This window comes from Anopheles darlingi, chromosome 2 (genome assembly GCF_943734745.1).
Source record: "Anopheles darlingi chromosome 2, idAnoDarlMG_H_01, whole genome shotgun sequence".
Taxonomy (NCBI): Eukaryota; Metazoa; Arthropoda; class Insecta; order Diptera; family Culicidae; genus Anopheles; species Anopheles darlingi.
Window position 1 is genome coordinate 29,191,903 of NC_064874.1, and position 18,237 is coordinate 29,210,139.

General features: G+C 49.0%; 1 protein-coding gene across 2 annotated transcripts in view; it reads right to left on the reverse strand.

The window, feature by feature from the left end:
* LOC125959840 (diacylglycerol kinase eta) overlaps nucleotides 1-18,237 on the reverse strand; it is a 47,038-nt gene that overhangs the window by 17,427 nt on the left and 11,374 nt on the right. Inside the window, exon 1 of one of the 2 annotated variants that reach the window (XM_049692803.1) lies at nucleotides 15,231-15,298. The exons of the other annotated variant lie outside the window; for it this stretch is intronic. The gene's annotated coding sequence lies outside the window, so the exon portion shown is untranslated. Of the gene's footprint in view, nucleotides 1-15,230; nucleotides 15,299-18,237 lie in introns of those variants that run through there. 2 annotated transcript variants of the gene reach the window in all.

An 18,237-nucleotide genomic window follows, 5' to 3' on the forward strand; every position in this document is an offset into this window, starting at 1 on the left:
CTCGGGAACTCGGGAAATCGAATTATTAAGGATTCTTACTCATCTCTCACGAAACGCAAATTAGTTCCCGATTTACCGCTTTCGCTTTCCAAACCAACATTAGTGACTTTTCAGATGGTACGGAGGGTGGGCCATTGGCCTGACATCCCCGGTTTCGGGGGTAATGCATGAAAGCAATACCATGTACCAGTCACGGGTTCGCGGCTGCTGCTGCTGCTGCTCGTTTCATTACCAATTTATTGCGAATATAATAATAAAAAACGCTTCTGGCCAAAAACCGCTCACATGCCTCGGCACCAGACCAGATACGAGTTACGAGTGTATTCGAATGTCAGCCCAACGGATGCCACGGTTGCACGATTACGGTAATGTACCTTGAGCTACTCGATCCGCACCTCTCTCGTCACCCGCGGCCTCTTCTGTTACTTGAGCTCCACGTGCGGGGTTTTTTGGAGGCTCAAAGTAAAATTTGAGAACGTACGATGACGCTGGTAACGCTCCCGGTGTCTAAGGAGGAGAACGTACAGGGATGGTCCGGGATGGTGCCGTCCTGGATGAAGCTTCGGAACATGCCACGGTTTCGGATGAAATTCATTTTATTTCAAATTTTTTTCCCCAAAAAACCAAATTAAAGAAATCCGTCGCACCAACGATTTTCACCGGCCGGGGGGTGGGGAGCAAAACCCGATTTTCTTGGAAAAAAAAACGCCAACACCGAGGCCACCGCACCGAAATGGAAAGGTGCGCCACCGGCTGATGCGTACGCCCGGAGCATATGGATAGACACACAGATACACACACACACACACAGATCGTCTCCCATCGGGATCATGTAATTCAATTTTCTCTTGTGCCACCATCCACGCGTAACGCTATCGCGAGACAGGAACTTTCGAGATGTTGGCACGATGTTCGATGCACGAACAGTTCGTTTTCGTTGCCAAGATGCTTTCGGTCACGCGATGCCGCGCGAACACACAGGTAGTAGCAGCAGCAGATGATCTGGTAGGACACTGGACGGCCGTTTTTTTTTTTTGTCGCAACAACGTCGCAACACCATCGGTTAGCGTGACTCACGCCACACAAAATGCTGCCAGTTCGATTACACTTTTTCCCATTACGCATACGATTCCATTTTATGGCCGTACTACTTACTACTGCACAGGGCTCTGGGTTCGAAGAAGCTGGTGCGCCATGAACACGATGTTGGTTCCAAGGGAAAGCCAACGGCGGATTTAACTGTGCGGCAAGTTCAAAGAAACTAAAAGCTTTTGCTCCAGCAGCACTGTACGCGGGAGAAAAACTTTTTTGCTCGATCAATCACGACGAGCATCCATCTTGTTTGGCAAACGGCGCAAAAGACGGGGAATCTCTGCCGTCCTCAAAGCCCCATTCCGTTGTCTCGCTCTTTTCCCATTGTTTTCCTGTCCTGCCTAAGCGATGAGACTCATTTCCTTGCCCAGAACTTCATTGAAACTTCACCGCTGCGAGGGATGAAAGTACAAAGATTAATAAATTACTTTTAGCAGCGCTGATCGACGTCCGACTTTCTATTTATGGTTGTTGCAGCTGGCTGCACCGGGCGTTGAGTTTCACCGGGAAGGTATTACCACAAGCGGCGCTTCCTTAAGCTGTAAACAACACGGTCGCGATCCATCGCGATATTGTTTCTGCTTCGATCGATCGAAGCCATTCTTGACTTGCCGGAAGGTTCCTCGAAGGTTTCCTTTTCCGAATACTGACGCGGAGCTGGTGCAGTGTTTATGGTCTTCGCGGCGTTCGTGCACTGGAAAAATGTCACCAATGCCTGTTACGATTGCTCCCGGCTAGTAATCGACCTAGTTTTCCAAGGCAACCAACCAAAGACGAGCGGCAGCAGCAGCAACATGCATCAGCGAATGCATCTTCGTGACTCATAGTAGGCCATGCTGCTGCTGTCATCCTGTCAACCCAACCGAAAGCAGAGTGCCGCCATGCTGGATGCGGAGAAGTTTATGGAAATATTAGAACAAACACCGGGACCCCCTCCCTCGCCCTTCTTCCACTCCACTCCCGGGGGAAGCAAACGAACGATATTACGATGCCACACGGTGCTACGGTGCTAGGGGAAATAGGATTTTCCCCGATTCCCGCGCACATTACAATGCGAACAAGGTTTCTGATTTAGATTCACCGGATGCAGGTTTCTTGCTCCAACAGAAGTGAAAAACTCCGTCCAGACGAGCAACAAAGTTATCGCGATAACTTTTGCTCAATTTGAGCAAAAGTTATCGCGATAACTTTCTCGCCCTACTGTTTACATACGATTTGACAGCTCCAAAAGAAGTTCTCGCTCGTTCTCGCTTGCTCGCTTGCTAGACGTGCATTGCAGTTATCGCGATAACTTCTCGCCGGATTTGTATGGGATGACGTTTGTTTGCGAAGTTCTCGTCGAGAAATTCTCCAACATTCGTCATCGTCTGGACGGAGTTAAAGGAGTAAAGCAAAACACAAAGAAACGCCTGGCTGAAGTAAGGTACAAGCAGCAAGAGGTGTCGGCAAAAACATGTTGTAAGCGTTCCAACAGCATCACCAATGACGAGACCACCACCATCCACCCAACATTCCACGCCGTTGGCTGCCGTATGCTGTCAACGCAATTAGAACGTTTGCTCACTTCACGGAGCGATGAGAAGCAGTGGGATGGTGGCACTGGCTGGTATCGCCGTTGTTGCGACGTCTTCTCGAGACGCCAACCATAATCCTCCATCCGCCTGTCCGCCGAACGAAAACGAAAAGCCGAACCACCAACTCACCAACCAACAATCTTCTCATCTTCTGAGAGCTTGCTGACGTCATAATCGGAAGCGAGCGACGTCCAATCTCTTCGCCGCTCGGCACAATTCCCCTCCGCAATTCCCTTTTCCAGCGGGACATGCAGGTGTGTCGTGCTGTATGCGTGGTGGTGTGGTGGGCCGGGTCGAGGATAAGGATTCCGGGCCTTCACGGGATTTGCTGCCATTAGCCGGGGCCGGAGAAAGCAGATTTGGGCTTTGGCTGGCGGCCGCCAAATATGAACTCGTGTCCTTCTGCCTTCGCACGTACCTGGTGCTAGCTCTCTACTGGTCTCTCTGTCTCTCTCTCTCTCTCTCTCTCTCTCTCTCTCTCTCTCTCTCCTCTCTCTCTTTCTCTCTCTCTCTTTCTCTCTCTTTCAGTCGACTTTATTAAATATTTATCATTCCTTCCAATTGTACCACGTACACAAAGCGGTCGTACAGCATTGGTGTGGGTTTTTGGTGGCGCAGGACTTGGGATTATGACTTTTACCTGGTCTGGATATCTCTTTTCGGGACCGAGCGCTCTGGGAAATGAGGGTCCAAGTTCCGGTCGCTAACTGGTTACCACCAAAAGGGGCAGTTCTTAATGGGCTGTTTTTGAACCGGAAATCCTCATCGTTCCGGCCAGCGGGCAGTCCAGTAGCAGTAGGTAGGACGCGTCTTATCGATTAAAAGGATTATGATGAATCTCGAAGTCGAAGGAAGTGATAGGCTATCAGGGTTATCACACCGGAGATCTGGATAGAAGTTACTTAAACAGTATTCTCTTATTTCCGTCCCTTATACGGAATGGAATTATTGTCCTTGGAGAAATGGCTTAAAGCAACTTTTAGGACCAAATTGCGCTAATCGCTTATCGTTAGTAGAAACCCCTTTACCAGTTCCTTGTCACTCAAGAACGAACAAGATACTCTTGTGATTCAAAATTATGAATATATTGAGTAACTTATTCATAATTTGGTAGAGATGATAAAATGAAACTGCTTCTGAAGAAGTCACTTCCACCACTACGATACTACTTAAACTGACGAATCAAACAGCATCATTTTGTCGCTGGACTATCAATTCAATAAATCCTAATCACCAACCAGTCACCGGAAAAAATCGAGCGCAAGGAAAGCGTTATGGAATGCGGAGAACCCCGTTCAATCCTTGGTCTTCCTTGGACGGCGACGACGATGACGAGGGAATGATTGGTGCAATGGTCAGGGACAGGGAATGGAAATGGACAGCAAACATTGGAACCGCTCGAGCACTCGAGCACTCTCGATGATGACCGAATCCGGAATGTTTCGGTCCATTCCCTTCATATCCTGACCGATCTCGATTCCCGGAAAACACCCTCCCTCTACTACCCGTGCTTTAGTCAACCGGATAAGAACAGGACGACAGTTCCCTTCCTGAACGCTCCTGATAAACTTCCGCTCTTCCTTTTTTTTGCGTTTTCCCTTCTTCCGATCGCCGAATGGTTTCTGCCAGGACGATCTGCGTGTGTCACTTGGGGATTTGGAAGTGTGCCTCGTAACCGAATACACCGATAACACCTTCCGAAACGAACGACGACGAAATTCCTTCAACCATCTTTCGCTTCATGGCAATTTCTCACGCGTCGCGGGACTTAACGCGACTCGTTCCCTGGTTTCTTACGTTCTACTCCCTTCTTCTGCGGTTGTTACGAGTCGAACGTTCTAAATCACTGCACACCATCCGCCTGTTGCTCGTGCTTGTGTCCGGCTGAACCAGCGCCTTCCCCCGTGATGCCAGAAATATCAAATTCCCGCCTAACGATGAGAATGACGATGTTCCCGGACCACCTGGGGTATTGATTGGCACATTTACTCTGACTCGGTGCGTGGTTGCGGTGGGAAAAATGCCGAATCACAATGCACCGTGCGCGCACACACACACACACACACCAGTATTGAAGAGGAAAGGAAAGAAAACGAAGGAAAAGCTCACAATTCGGGGCTCTATCCTTTCTTTCGGCCGCATTGAAGTAGCGGAAACCCACGGGGAAATGAAGAAGAACGGAGGCCCGAGGCACTGGCCCCGAGGCACGAGGTTTGGTGAAGCAGTTTTTCCTCCGCTCTGCGCACGCGACCAGCAAAAACTTTCTCATCGAAGGAAGTTAATTTAAAGCAAACACTCGACTGTTTACGCTACGTGCCCTTCGGCAATGACACACAGGGCCACCGAGGAGGGGACGGTGCGCAGATACAATGCTCCTTCCGCAGCAGCAGCAGCAGCAGCAGCAGCAGCAGCAGCAGCTTCCCCGGGGCCAAAAGAATGGAATGTAGCGTGTCGCCCGGCATTCCCGAGATGAAAAATGTTCCGCTTTCTACAATATGCCTTTGTTGGGACACTTTTTGTGGCCCTAAAAGGTAAATGGCCGCATACCAGCCTTGGTCCTTGGTTGACGGAATGTTTTGAAAGGGGTCGGTTTCTTTAAGGTCGGCAAAGAAGGGTTACACAATTGGTCCGATCGCTGGCGCTGCACCGTACGATCTAGTGTTGGCCGTAGCGTTGGTGGTGGCGCAACCGTCCGCAAACGATGGTCACCGATGAAGCGAGCAGGAATTTTCGATTTTTGGCGGCGTAGCAGCTAAAATGATGCCCATTGGGGCCCATTGGTTGGTGTTAACGTAAAATACTGTTTTGAAAAAGGAGCAGGATTTTTCCAAAGGAGAAGCACGGTTTTGGGGTTTGAGAAAAAAAAACCCATTTTTGACTTTCTTTTGTGACGAAAGCATCCGATCTTAAGGTATTCCGTAGAAGCCAACGTTAAACTACAGCTTCTGAATAATGGGGACTGGGAATTTTTGAAAATATTAACAAAATACCCCCGAAGCGTCCATTCGCGGAAGGCATCCATGTGTTCCATGGCATCCACGGTCTGTAAAAATAGATTTGTTTTTAGCGATGTTGGTTATAGCTTTTAGCCAATTTTCAGTTTTTTTCATCGGCATGATTTCCAAATTAAGAAAATGATGCCTTATTCGAGTTTACTTCAAATGCACCTAGTTATACATAATTATTTGAAAAAAGGCTAGCAACAAATTTCGTAAAAACTCAACGAGAGTAGCTTGTTAATAAAGCATTCAAAAGATTAAAAAAACAGATTTGTCGTTTTTTCTGTAACGATGGATACCGACTTTGAAAATGTTGGTTTTAGACTTTAGAAAGTTTCAATGTTTCTGAAGCTGAAATGTACTGTAATGATTATCGAGAGGAAGGATCATGGACTTTCTTCTTCTTTAAATTCGCGTCTCCCCGCCAGAGAAGCGAAAGATGAAAACGAAGTACAGTCACTAATTTGCATCAACAACATTCCAATCAGCGGTCTCGCTCCGACACTGAACGACGAAAGCACTTCACAAGAACCACAAACGCGCGGTCGGTGTCGGATAAATTAGAAACTGTGGTGCCCCGTGGATGTGTTGGTGTGCGTGTGGCAAGCATGTAGCATAATTTATTTCAAAACAAAATTGTACTTTCAACGCCCAACAATTACGAGCACAACAACCGCAGCAACAGCAGCAGCAAATGCCGAGGGTGTGGATGGAGCATGGAGCGGTAAAGCTAATAACGGGCAGCCCGCAACACATTCACCCACCCCTCGAGGGGGGCCAACACATCACGCCACTCGTTTGGGTTAACATGCTCTACACCGAATTCCCGAGCCCACACTCCACTCCACTCCACTCCCTCTCCGCAGCCCCGGCTAAGACCTTCTGAAAAGCAAATTGTTTCCCGCACAACAGCAACAGCACCACCAGATTACCACCGGGCCGGGCAGGAGCGACGCATCAAAGCAAACGCTTGGCGCTTCCCAATCCCACCGTCACATCCGCTGATCCAGGAATGTTCCTGACCCGGCGGTGGAAGGGAGGGATGGTCCAAAGCGAGTTCGTTCGTTTCTACTTCGCGTTTATGAAACGTTTTGTGTTTGAAAACCCCTGACACAAAGACCACCGCCCCTCGTGCACGAATAACGAAGCGAAGGAAGGAGACGAAGGCGAAAGAAAAATCCGGTAAAAAAATCTTCCCGATATCCTTACCCGCGTTCACCGCTCGGTTGCGGCTCTCCGTTGCTATGGGAACCGTTTCTTTGGAGTTGAAAACGAGATCTAAAGAGACCCCGGTCCTGGGTTGTCGTGCTCCCGGGCTGGGTCGGTTTCAGCTGACCTTCCTCCAGCTCCCCGTCCTGGTGAACGAAACTTTTGGGACCACTTCGTCCTTGGGCATATGGTGCGGTGAAGGCCCACGCTGCCACGGGACAACGCTGTAACGTAACGCTTTTTATCAACTTTCAACATTCATGTTCGGCCGCTACCGAGAGATAAGATGTTTGAATAATTAAAACAGGCTCCAAGGCATGCCACGAGCGAGATTCGAGTGCTCCGACACTGGCACTGGCGGGGAAACGATTTTCCCGCAGAACGATCCACGTAGTCCGTGGTTGCCAGGTCTTGTTGCTCTGATCGATCGAAGGTACGCAACGCACCGCAAAACCGGCCGAAGTAGCGCCTTTCTGTCATTATTGTGGTAATGCTATTTGGTAAAAAAAAACCCACAACAGATTGTGAAACATTCATTTGGACTACTTTGAAGCGATGCCATAATAAGAATAATCTGTTATAATGTTTATGATATTAAACTAAAGTGTAGTAGATGCATTTATAAGGTTTTCTAAAGTCACTGATCCGTGGTGTCTCAAATCGCAGGACATTAGAGACTGTTTCGAGGACACTAAGAGTAATACCCCCTTATCGATCGCACCCCTGGACCCATCCACCGAAAACCGCGCACACAGTGATATCCGGTGTAATCGGAAATTACGTTCAACAATTTCGGGCCAAACCCAACGGGGTTCGAGAAACTCGATAGCGTGCCCGTGCGCGACACCGCCATTGTTTCGCGCTCGATCGATCCCCACCCTGTGTCCTGTGACCTGCTATCACTTTTTCGTATCGCGGTGTAAACGTAATTTCCGGCTATCCAAATATTTATTCTCACGTTTTCCTTTTTTAGAGAACATCCTGCTCGGCGCGGTGCAGATTCTCGGGGAAGAAGCGCCTTGGGGAAGTCCCGGACTGATACCTTTTGCGATTGATGTCCCTGTGGCGAGATGTGTTTCGCAAAAACAGTAGACAAGTCTGTCGTACACAAAGGTACAATGAATTGCAAACTACCATCGTATTCCGATCCAAAGGAAATCCAAAGAACTATTACGCGGTAAGTTTCGTTTTCATGAGAAACAGTTTACTTCAATGTATTCCATTTTTACGATGGACGTAAAATTCATGCTTTGAACGAGAAATCTAACGATAAATGCTTTTCACCGCAGCCATTGTTTTCGCATTTTCTTCCGCGGAACAAACCATGAACAGTACCTGTTGATGTCGGCAGCATTAAAAGACGTGCCCCGGGTGCATCAACAATGGGGATTTTCCCTCTTGTCAGCCCGTTTCTTCGCACCGCGAACATTTTGTGTTGGCCTCGACGTAACGATGGCCTCATTGTTTTCCCATGTAATCGTGCTTTAAATTGAATTTCCCCTTTCCAAGACGTGTTGACGTGTTTGATGGTTCAACCGGTTGACGTGCATCATGCACCATCCGCTCGATCGATTGGCAACAGGCAATGCATCCGAACGATCAATCCATCGAGCTTCCCTCGTTGCTGGCGATGGCGTCATGTCGTACCAGTCTGGGCCGGCGCTTATCGTACCGAGTTTTCCCCCCATCGCGTTGGGTCTGAACCCGGCTGAGAGCGTGGTTTACGGTTCGGGAAACAAGCAATCCAATTTCTCATCGACTCTTAACACCCGATCGGCCGAGATGGTGGCAGGAGGCAGAAACATGGTTCCCAGGCATAAAATATACCGAGAACCGATAACGATAATGGTAACAAGTGTTTATGGAAATCAAAGGCCGGCCCCGGATGCTGCATTCAGCCTTCTTCCTCTTCCGTCCCTTTGTTGCCGCTCGCTTGTCCCACATGCTGGATGTGCAGGATGCTCATATGCGAAGGATGAAAGGACGCATTATGACGCATTATGAGCAAGTTTTCACTCGTTCCATACCAAATGGGAGAAACCCATGCGTTATGCTCTTTTGCGGTGCCGGTACCTGTAGAACAGATCTGGTCTTTTACTTTCCATTAAACAATTTCCATTTGCACTCGATGCTCAACCATCCCGAAGCATTGGTTCGTTTCGTGTTTTCTGGCGTGTGCTTGTGGTCATCAGCTAGAGACTGGAATGGACTCGTGGTACGTACCGAAGGATGACGACAAATGGTTTGAAGTACGATTTCAATCGTTTGCGGTGAGCAGTTGGTAATGGATTGTTAAACGATCCATGCACACACAATGCCAGACCGCATGAAGCCGGTGGTGAGCTTTCAATAATAATGCTAGAATGGTAGGGCAGAAATGTCTCGCAAATGAAGTTACAACATTTTGCGCCGGCCTTAATGGTGGAAAAACCAACGTATCCGCATTTTTTTTATGTGTTGAAAACGACATCGAATCGATATTGAACTTCGTAGAAAACAATTGTTACTGTGCTGTCAATGTGCAATTCATTGGAGTGAATGATATTGCATCGATTTTTATTGATGTTGGTGAGCATTTCATCTCACCACCGTTAGAATGCTGGTTCCTAGGATATGCCTGGTTTGATTATTGTTGTTGTTGATAATTTACCTTATCGTAGCCACTCGATTATCCTACCGCTATGGTCGTTAGATAGTGGTGGAAATGAGGAAAGTTGGGACCACAAACCAGCACCGTGTGCGTCAAAGGCTTGATTTTATGGACACCGTAGACATTGGCGAGCGGGGAGAAGGGACCGTGTACGTGCGTGTGCTATACATTTCACATTATTACCTTTCTCATGAGCGCTCGCAGTAGTAGTACGGAGCGCCTTTTTTCTCTCTATCTCTCTCACACCTCTTGTCTTCTTTCTCTCTCTGCAAATGACTTTCTCTAGCCGGCAACATAGATTTATTCATGTAAGGCAACAAAAAGGTAATCAACAATCATCCGACACCGCACGGCGACCGGCGCAAAGGAGAAGGAACCGAGTGCCAGCCGGTTCGGGATTTTCGGGGATAAGCAGCATTCCCCGAAACTCGTACCTTATCTGGCGTGCAGGTGGGTGGGTCTGGCCGTTCCGATTATGGCCCCATAAAAACATAAATGAAACTACACCAGATGAGCTAACGTGAGGTGCACACGCGTCCAACGCGATGCTCTGTATCGTTCCGTACCACACACACACACACACACACAAATATACGGCTGACGGCAATAGTGGCATGGCGGCACGTCCGCCGGATGGTTAGGATGTTGTTCGTTACGTGGAATGTTTCTCATGGTACACGGTGTTGCTGCTATTGCGACCATTCCAACCCCTTTTCGTAGCGACCGAATACTTTACCACCTTGACGGTGGTGCTCCGATCGGGTAACGTCGGGTGGCGTTAGCTGTGATAAATTGGATTCTGTAGTGGACCGCATCATCCGCAAACCAGCACTGCTCTGGGTATCACTGTGCACCTTCAATGACGTTGCGACGTTACGAGGAGGGATCGATCGAAGCACCCGGGCAGGTGTTGTTTCTGCTTTCTGCTCAAAGGGAAAGTTTGCCAACCAAAAACCATCTGGCGCTTTAGGAGCGTGTCTTGTGAAACGAAGTGTCTTTCCAGTGTATGTGCGCGTGTGTGTGTGCTGTACAAGTTACTTTCTTCTTGGAACAACTTGGCAAACAATGACAAAAGTATTGTTTCGTTCTTGGTCGACACCTGTTTGCCAATCCAGTGAATCCATCGTCACGAAATTAAAAAGCTTCCATTCGCGACCCGGTGCGGCTGTTGTTGCCGCGTGACGTACGCCGCGGAGCGTCTGAAGCCATTGCGGTCGGTGGCCGCCGGATTGTTTGACTACATCAAATGTTTGACGAGCGGCAGATGAACGGAAACAACCGTTCCGGGACGGAGCCCTAGAGCCAGAATCCTTCCGCGCGGTCCTTTGATGGCCTCGCGTGGTGTGTCCGTTTGTTTTGTGCCATCCTTCCACGAAAAAAAAAACATGCCGTATACGATGACGCACAGAAACTTGAGTCACATGGAGTCAAGGTTTAGCTGTGAAGGGGAAAAAGAATAAAACGAAAGAGAACTAGGGACGAAGAAGGTAAAGGAAAACCTAATCGACGAGAAGCAACACAGCCCGATATGCATTTGAAGTTTGATGCTTTTGGCTACAAATTTCATTCCAACTCAATTACGCTGGATCAAAGGGCAATATGGAATTTTTCGGGTTGTTGCTGGCCGTTCCTGGTGGCTGATACACGAGCACCTGAACGAGGCAGGCTGGTAGTGCACTCCGTTGCTTTGGTATCGGTTGGTTGGCCTGCTACGTTGGTCCGTTCTAGTCAGATTGACCATTTTAGTCGTAATTGATCAATTTACGAAAAAGAAGGTGACAGGAAAGGTCTCATGAACTATCACTCGACAGCAACAAGAAAACAATAAATGGATTTAGCATCATGCAATTCAAAATAAATTTTTAGATAACATCCGAATGATTCTTCTATACAATGCCCGATGCCTTCTCAATGGTTTCTTCCGTCTTTTGCTTTATCATTAAGGTGTAGAAATGATAAGAAAAAAATTAAAATTACAAATTACCGCAGAAAAACATAAACCCTTGATAGCAAAGAATGTCCACGGTATCAAATATTATGCATAGAGGAACATGTATAATGTTCGGCTGCCATCTTACTACCGCCTCGTTACACTTTGTAATACAATGAGACGTTGGGCAACTTAATCGATGATTAAGATGAATCAAACTGAAACATCAATCGAACAACGCACCAAACTATTCCGGGTGATCGAAAATAAATCGTCTGCCTTAAAATAAGAATGACCTTTACCAATCGACGATCATCCCTGGCGGACTCGGAGGAGGGAATGCTCAATCAAACCAGCTGCTGGAACCACCGTTGACGTAAACATCCTACTTACCGCGTCACGTTTGATTACATAGCGAGTAGTTGTTGCGACGCGATTCAATCCAGCGAAATCTTACGCTTAGAAATTACTCCCCTCCTTGGACCCGCATTGGGCATTGGGGTCGTTCTAAGGGTTGGATGATGAGAGGAAGCAGGTACGTAGGACACGGTACAGGACACGACTGAGAATCCTACGCCCCGGGAAGCCCTATTCCACGAACGACAATTTTGCGATTCGAACAGATTGATGTATATAAATATCATCGCTTACGATGGCAGCTCTGGCGGCCAACCATTCTACCGTTGGCCGAACAACAACCTGAAGATTGCTGATCCATAGAGTGGCCCCCCCGTTTATTGCACTCATCCTTGGGTCGCTCGCATTGGGTATGGGATGGCATTAAATATAGATAGGGCATCTTAGCGACGTTGACGTACCGGGGATCTCTCTAGTGGATGATGGAAAGCTCAGGCCGGACGCTATAGGGTCCTTGCCGCAGCGGGCGCTCCACGACGTTCGTAATCCATCACGTACGTACCGGACGCACCCATTCGGCGAACCCCTAATTGCTTCCGTCCAGTATCGTCCCTAGCATGAGCCACTCTAATCGAATCGTAAAAGCTAGCGTCAAAACGATCGATCTTACAAAGGGCTGACTGGCTGACTGGCTGGCTGGGGGTGAGCTTTTCCACTGTGCCACCCCATATGGCCACCCCTTTGTACCGCTCCGTGAAACAGATACTGATGCGCCAACAACAATGAGATCGATTTACTCGATTAAATTCCCTCGCAAGTGAATTGATTGTACCAGCTTCGTTCGTCTTGAACCATCTTGAGATGAAGATAGTTTTTTCCAGGACATCGAAGGCACCGAAGCGCCCAATCGTACGATACGATCGAGTTCAATAAAACGGACCAAAGTTTGATTGATTGCTAGGAGCTGCAGAAGGCGAACAGGCGTAGGCGAACGAATGGAACGAAAAACAATTAGTTCCCCTCTCCTCTCTCGTTTTTGCCTTTCTCAACATCGCTGTCGCTCTCTCCCTGTTGCTCGCTGAAAAGATGCTCCTGAAAAGCTATCAGTCAAGTCGCCCAGGGACGACATATATTGTTGCTACGCAATTGAGGTCGCCAGGAGATCGGAATTTGGGTCACCGAGGGAGGCCACCGCAGCTGCCGGGCCACCGAGCGACCACCAATCGACGGCCAGCCAGCCAGCCAGCGGGCCTAAAGGAGGTTGATTATTGTTTTCATTAGCTGCACGGATAAACACACACACTAGCGACGTCGTGCTCCCGCCCACGGGGCGCAAACAGGTTGGCGTTGCCGCGTCTCGGCAGATAATAGATACCGATGACATGCGCCCACTCCCGAGGGAGGCAAGTGCCGTTTATGTATGAACCATAAAATGTCCCCCGAAACAATCACCCAACTAATAAGGAGCGATGGAGCGATGGAAGAAAGGGGACCGTGTATTATCGCGCAAGGTCGCAATAACGTCTTTGCTTCTAGCACGCTAAACGGATATCTACGACCATTTGGACCAAGATGGTCGAAGATTTGCAGCCAACCGTCGACACCACCACCAATGAATGGTCACCGGCCAGTGCAAGTGCCGAGGGAATGGATTTTCCATTAATTTTCATTAGCATTAGCCTTACTGCTATTAGCTATTGTGTGATGTCCGCCATACACTCGCCATACATCAGCGGTCGATAGATGGTGCTCCAGCGTCTGCGTTAGGCCAGGAAAGTTCCCAGGTTTTGTGCCAGGGGACCGACGTGTAGTTGAGTACAATAGAGACAGGCTATTTATGTGTCCGTAGCAGACCCAGATGGAGGAGAGTGAATCCTTCTCTGCTTCCGTACAAGGACGTGCGGTCGGTGGACTCGATCACTGCCAAATTCACTTGTTCACATCAGAGTATGCGGTGCATGGGGACGTGTCAGATCAATATTCATTCAATATTTATCAACAATGCGAGACCGGGACAATGCGGCTGTTACTGTTAGAGTGCCGGAGAAAATGTTTGATAAATCGTGCTTTCCCTGTCCAGGACATCCGCGTACCATAGCGTTAGTAGTGTTATAACAAACAAATAACTTCACTAATCCTGCAAACATACTACGCAGAGGGTAGTAATCAGATGAAATCACCTTTCACACACTCGTACAAGCGTAAGCTGATAAGTTAAACGGGATTTTGTTCCTGCTCTATAATAAATGCGATTCCACGCGTTTGCCTTTCTTCCTCGATCCTTCCTTGACAGCGCGATAGGACGTAGCGGAGCGTAGCGAGCGAAAAGGGTCAACCACATGGCCGCAGCCAAGCACGGCCACAACACTACTCTCTCTCTCTCACACACACACACACGGTGGGATGTCTGTTGTGGTTGATCCGGAATTGATGGGAGTGCCGTACAATATTATTACTTATGGATGTGTGGACCTTCCCTCACGTTGACGCCCTTCTATATAGGTGCGTTCCATTACCGGGACCAAAAACCCCCCAACACTCTGCACGCAATGACGCGCCCGGCCCGGTCACAGCACACATCGGGAATTGATGAACCCGAATTGTGGTGCGTGTGTGCGGCACGGGAGTGGGAAAAGTGGTTTCTAAAAATTATTCATTTGGATGAGTTTGGCGAGCGCGCGGCGAGGCGTTTTTGGAAATAAGATAGAAGGAAGGGCAGATCTATTACCACTAATAGCACACACACACACACACACACACACACACACTAACTGATAGCGATTGACTTCAGCACAACCTGTACGCTTCGCTTGTTATCATTTAACAACCGTCCTTAACGCTAACCATGCTCGGGATGTTCCGGAACCGTGCCACTGGGATGTTTGGGGTGTGTTTGAGGTCTGCAAACCTCGGCCAAAGGGGGGCCGATGCATGTGCTATCAACAATTCAAATCTACGATACGGGCATACCGGTTTCGACCCCTATTATCCTGGCCTACACGCTTCACCGCAAGCTTCCGGATGGAAAGGGGGAGTGGGCGCATAAAAAGGATCCCTCCGTTCACCCTCCGACATCGGTTGAAAATCAATACCGAGTACTATATCGAACCGTTTAAGCGTGATCCACTCGTTTGATTATCTGCAAAAGCTCGAAACCCCTTTCGGAGTTCCGCATGAAGCATGAAGTGTGGCCAGCTCGTAGCGAAGAGGCACGGCACGGCACCGCACAAAAAGGGATCCAAAGATTGCGCTACGTACTACGCACGACTGATGATTGAACACCGGCATCGGCATCGGCACCGGTACCGACGGTCCAAAGCTGCCCTCCCGGAACGGCAGGCATTTTGTAGTACCTCACGTAGTAGACGAGGTCACTGGCGCTTGCATAACAAACGTGGCGGAGGTCGGTTCGAACTTACCGTTTTGCAGAGCACTGCAGAGTAGTGATGGCTTCACGGAGCACTCAGAGTTCGGTCACTTCGGTCACTTTTTATATTCCTTTTCGATCAATTCCTTTCGCAAATCAATCCCTCTATTTAGTTTCCTTTAACCTTAAACACTACACCGCCTACTTCTATGTTTTAACACTTAAGCTAACGCACAATACTGTACGAGGTGCAAACTACGGACAGCTACGGAGTTCCACTTTGGAAAACTTTGTTTTCTTTTAGCCTTTTTTAACAAACTACACTCTTGGCTACTCTATCTTTCTCAAACGCTCGACTAGCATTAACACGCTTATTGCTTATCTGGGCTTTAGTTTTAGTTGTAAAAGAGTTCCTTTAGAAGAGAATAGTAGGCTACGCGCTAGATAGTTGCTGGTCTTGGTCATGGGAGGCCTCTAAGGGTTTTGTTTTTAGTGATAATAAGTTTGCTGACAACGGACTTAACGGACTACGATTGCATAATTGGTTGCTGTGAGTTGGAGGCTTTACTTGTGAAAGGCATTTCATTTGAACCCCCGCGTGCTGGCACCTGGGGAGCTGCGCGTCTCTGGGCAAAACGGTTGAAACACTCGCGTGCGTTGCGACTTGCTGACTTCTCGCTCGACGTCCTCTAGATTACGATATATTGCTTACACTTCTGGCTACGTTTGGCTACCGAAAATTACACCACACCAACGCACCAATTAACCGTAAGTAATAGTAGTGTAGCACTAGTAGTAGTAGTAATAGTAGTTGTAGGGGTAGTAGTGGTAGTACTACTAACAGCTGATGTAATAGGTTAACTGCACTGTTTCCACTGTTCCAATGACACTACGTTCGTCGTAAACGCGTATAAAGTACGTTTAGTGTTTGGCACACGGACACACACACACATACACACACGGTGGGGTAATGGCACGTCTAACGTTATCCCAGAGTCCCAACCTTCCTTCAACGTGATCAATACTTCCACTCAGTTCAGTTGTTCAGTTCGCGGTTCAGCAAAATGTAGCAACTCCCGTACGCTGATGATTGTCTTGACGCTGGAATGAAGTGTTCTGTATCACCTCCCTCCCAAAAAACCGAAAAACGTGGTCACCGCCGCGCCAAACTGACAACCTGAACCCTGAACGGCCAACGTGAATGTGTGATGCGCAGGTCGCTGACAGTTGCTGGCTGGCTGGCTGGCTGGCACACGATCACCGCCACACGAAGCAGCACGATGCAGAACGATGGAACGACCGTGCGTGCTAGAACCCAGATCCAACACTGACCCGTCACCGTGGCGTGCGTTCTAGTTTTGAGTTCTGGCGTATTAGTTGTTGCTGCTGCAGCTGCTGCTGTGACTGCTGCTGCTGCTGCTGCTACTACTACGGCCTCTTCTTCGGCTATGCTGCGGTATCCGCACCCGAACTGGCCCCGAACCACCAGAACACTGGAACACACTACGAGCGAGCGAGAGAGAGAGAGCACGTGAGAGAGAGTAATTCTGACAACGAATTTGCCGCCAGCTGATGGAAACTGAGCATCGGATCCTGTTCCCACGGTCGCGACACGCTCTAGCATGCTGCTGTGGTCGTCTCTGTCGATCGTTCGCCCTCTAGTCTCTCTTTCTTTCTCTCTCTCTTTACTTCTCTCTCTCTCTCTCTCTTTATCTATCTCTCTGCTAGGTCCTTCAGAAGAGTCTAATGTTCGCTGCTATTATCTTCACGAAGTATAAAGACACCCTGAGCGAGCCCCGAGAGAGCGAATTTGTGCCAAAAACCGAAGAGAGAGAGAGAGAGAGAGAGAGAGAGAGAGAGAGAGAGAGAGAGAGCAAGAGAGAAGTCCCCTGAAACTGGGCTGGAGATGAATTTTCCCACCCATTTTCCTCCCGCCATCCCTCTTTCGAGTTACGTTACGCTGCGAAGACGAACCTTTCGCGCCAGAAAATGAACGAAAGGAGGAGACGAGAGGAGACGACGACGACGACGTTCACTATATCCGCTCGCGTCGCTTCGCTAATGTGCGGTTCACACCATTACGTTGCGGAGTTGGCGGCGACGTCGGCGGCAGCGTTTCCCAAGAAACTGTTGCTTCGGACGCGGACTACTAACCTCTTGGCGGACAGAGCATGCTGAGATGAACAGCAGCCGTAACATGATCCACTCCAGACGGAAAGGATGGCGTGTTTGTGGTGGTCCCCCCGCCAAACAAAAAACGAAAGGACTTTGCAGTCTGAAAGCTCACCTTCGAATACCGAGAAGTCGGATTTCTGGATTTCTGGAAAAATCCCGAATCCCGAGCATCGTGATTCTCGCGCGCCAAGTGCTCCAAATGCTCGTGCTGCCAACGAGCAAACGAGCGGCCGGGAGGATGTTGGTGGATGCCCGGGCTTAATAATTTATTGGCCAATTTGCTGCCGCCTGCCGCCGCGCCCGGGAAGCCTTTTTGCCATTGCGCCCGCTACCAGGACATGGACATTAATATTTTAGTAGCAACAACGGCAGCAGCAACCCTGGGCTGTGGTAAATCATACGACCCCGGTGTGCTAAGGGCGCACGTTGCACGATGGTGGCGAAGGTTGACGTTCCCGCCGAAGCCCGTGCACGAAGAACCTTGGAGTGGCTGGTACTGGTCGTGGTCGAGGATACGGAATAATGGACCGACACCGAGCAGTACCAGGCACTACAGCCAATGAAGAGACCCGGGGGAAGGCCCGGACCAGCAGGTACCAAGGAAGGTGCCCCTCATACCACCCCACCCACCACCCCATTTTGGAAAACATGGAGTGCTCCAGGAGGAGGAGGAGGAAGAGGAGGAGGAGGAGGAGAACGGTCTTAATTTGCAAATTTTGATCATTGCCAGCAGCTCGGTTTCTCACGGCCGCGGCCACCTCGACCTCGGTCGACTCCGGTTCTTCGGGTGGTTTTGACCCGAAAACGATGTCCATTCCCTCGCTCACGCCCTCAAAACACCACCCCTCGCTTCTTCCATCCTTTCTACTGCGACTTGATGATGA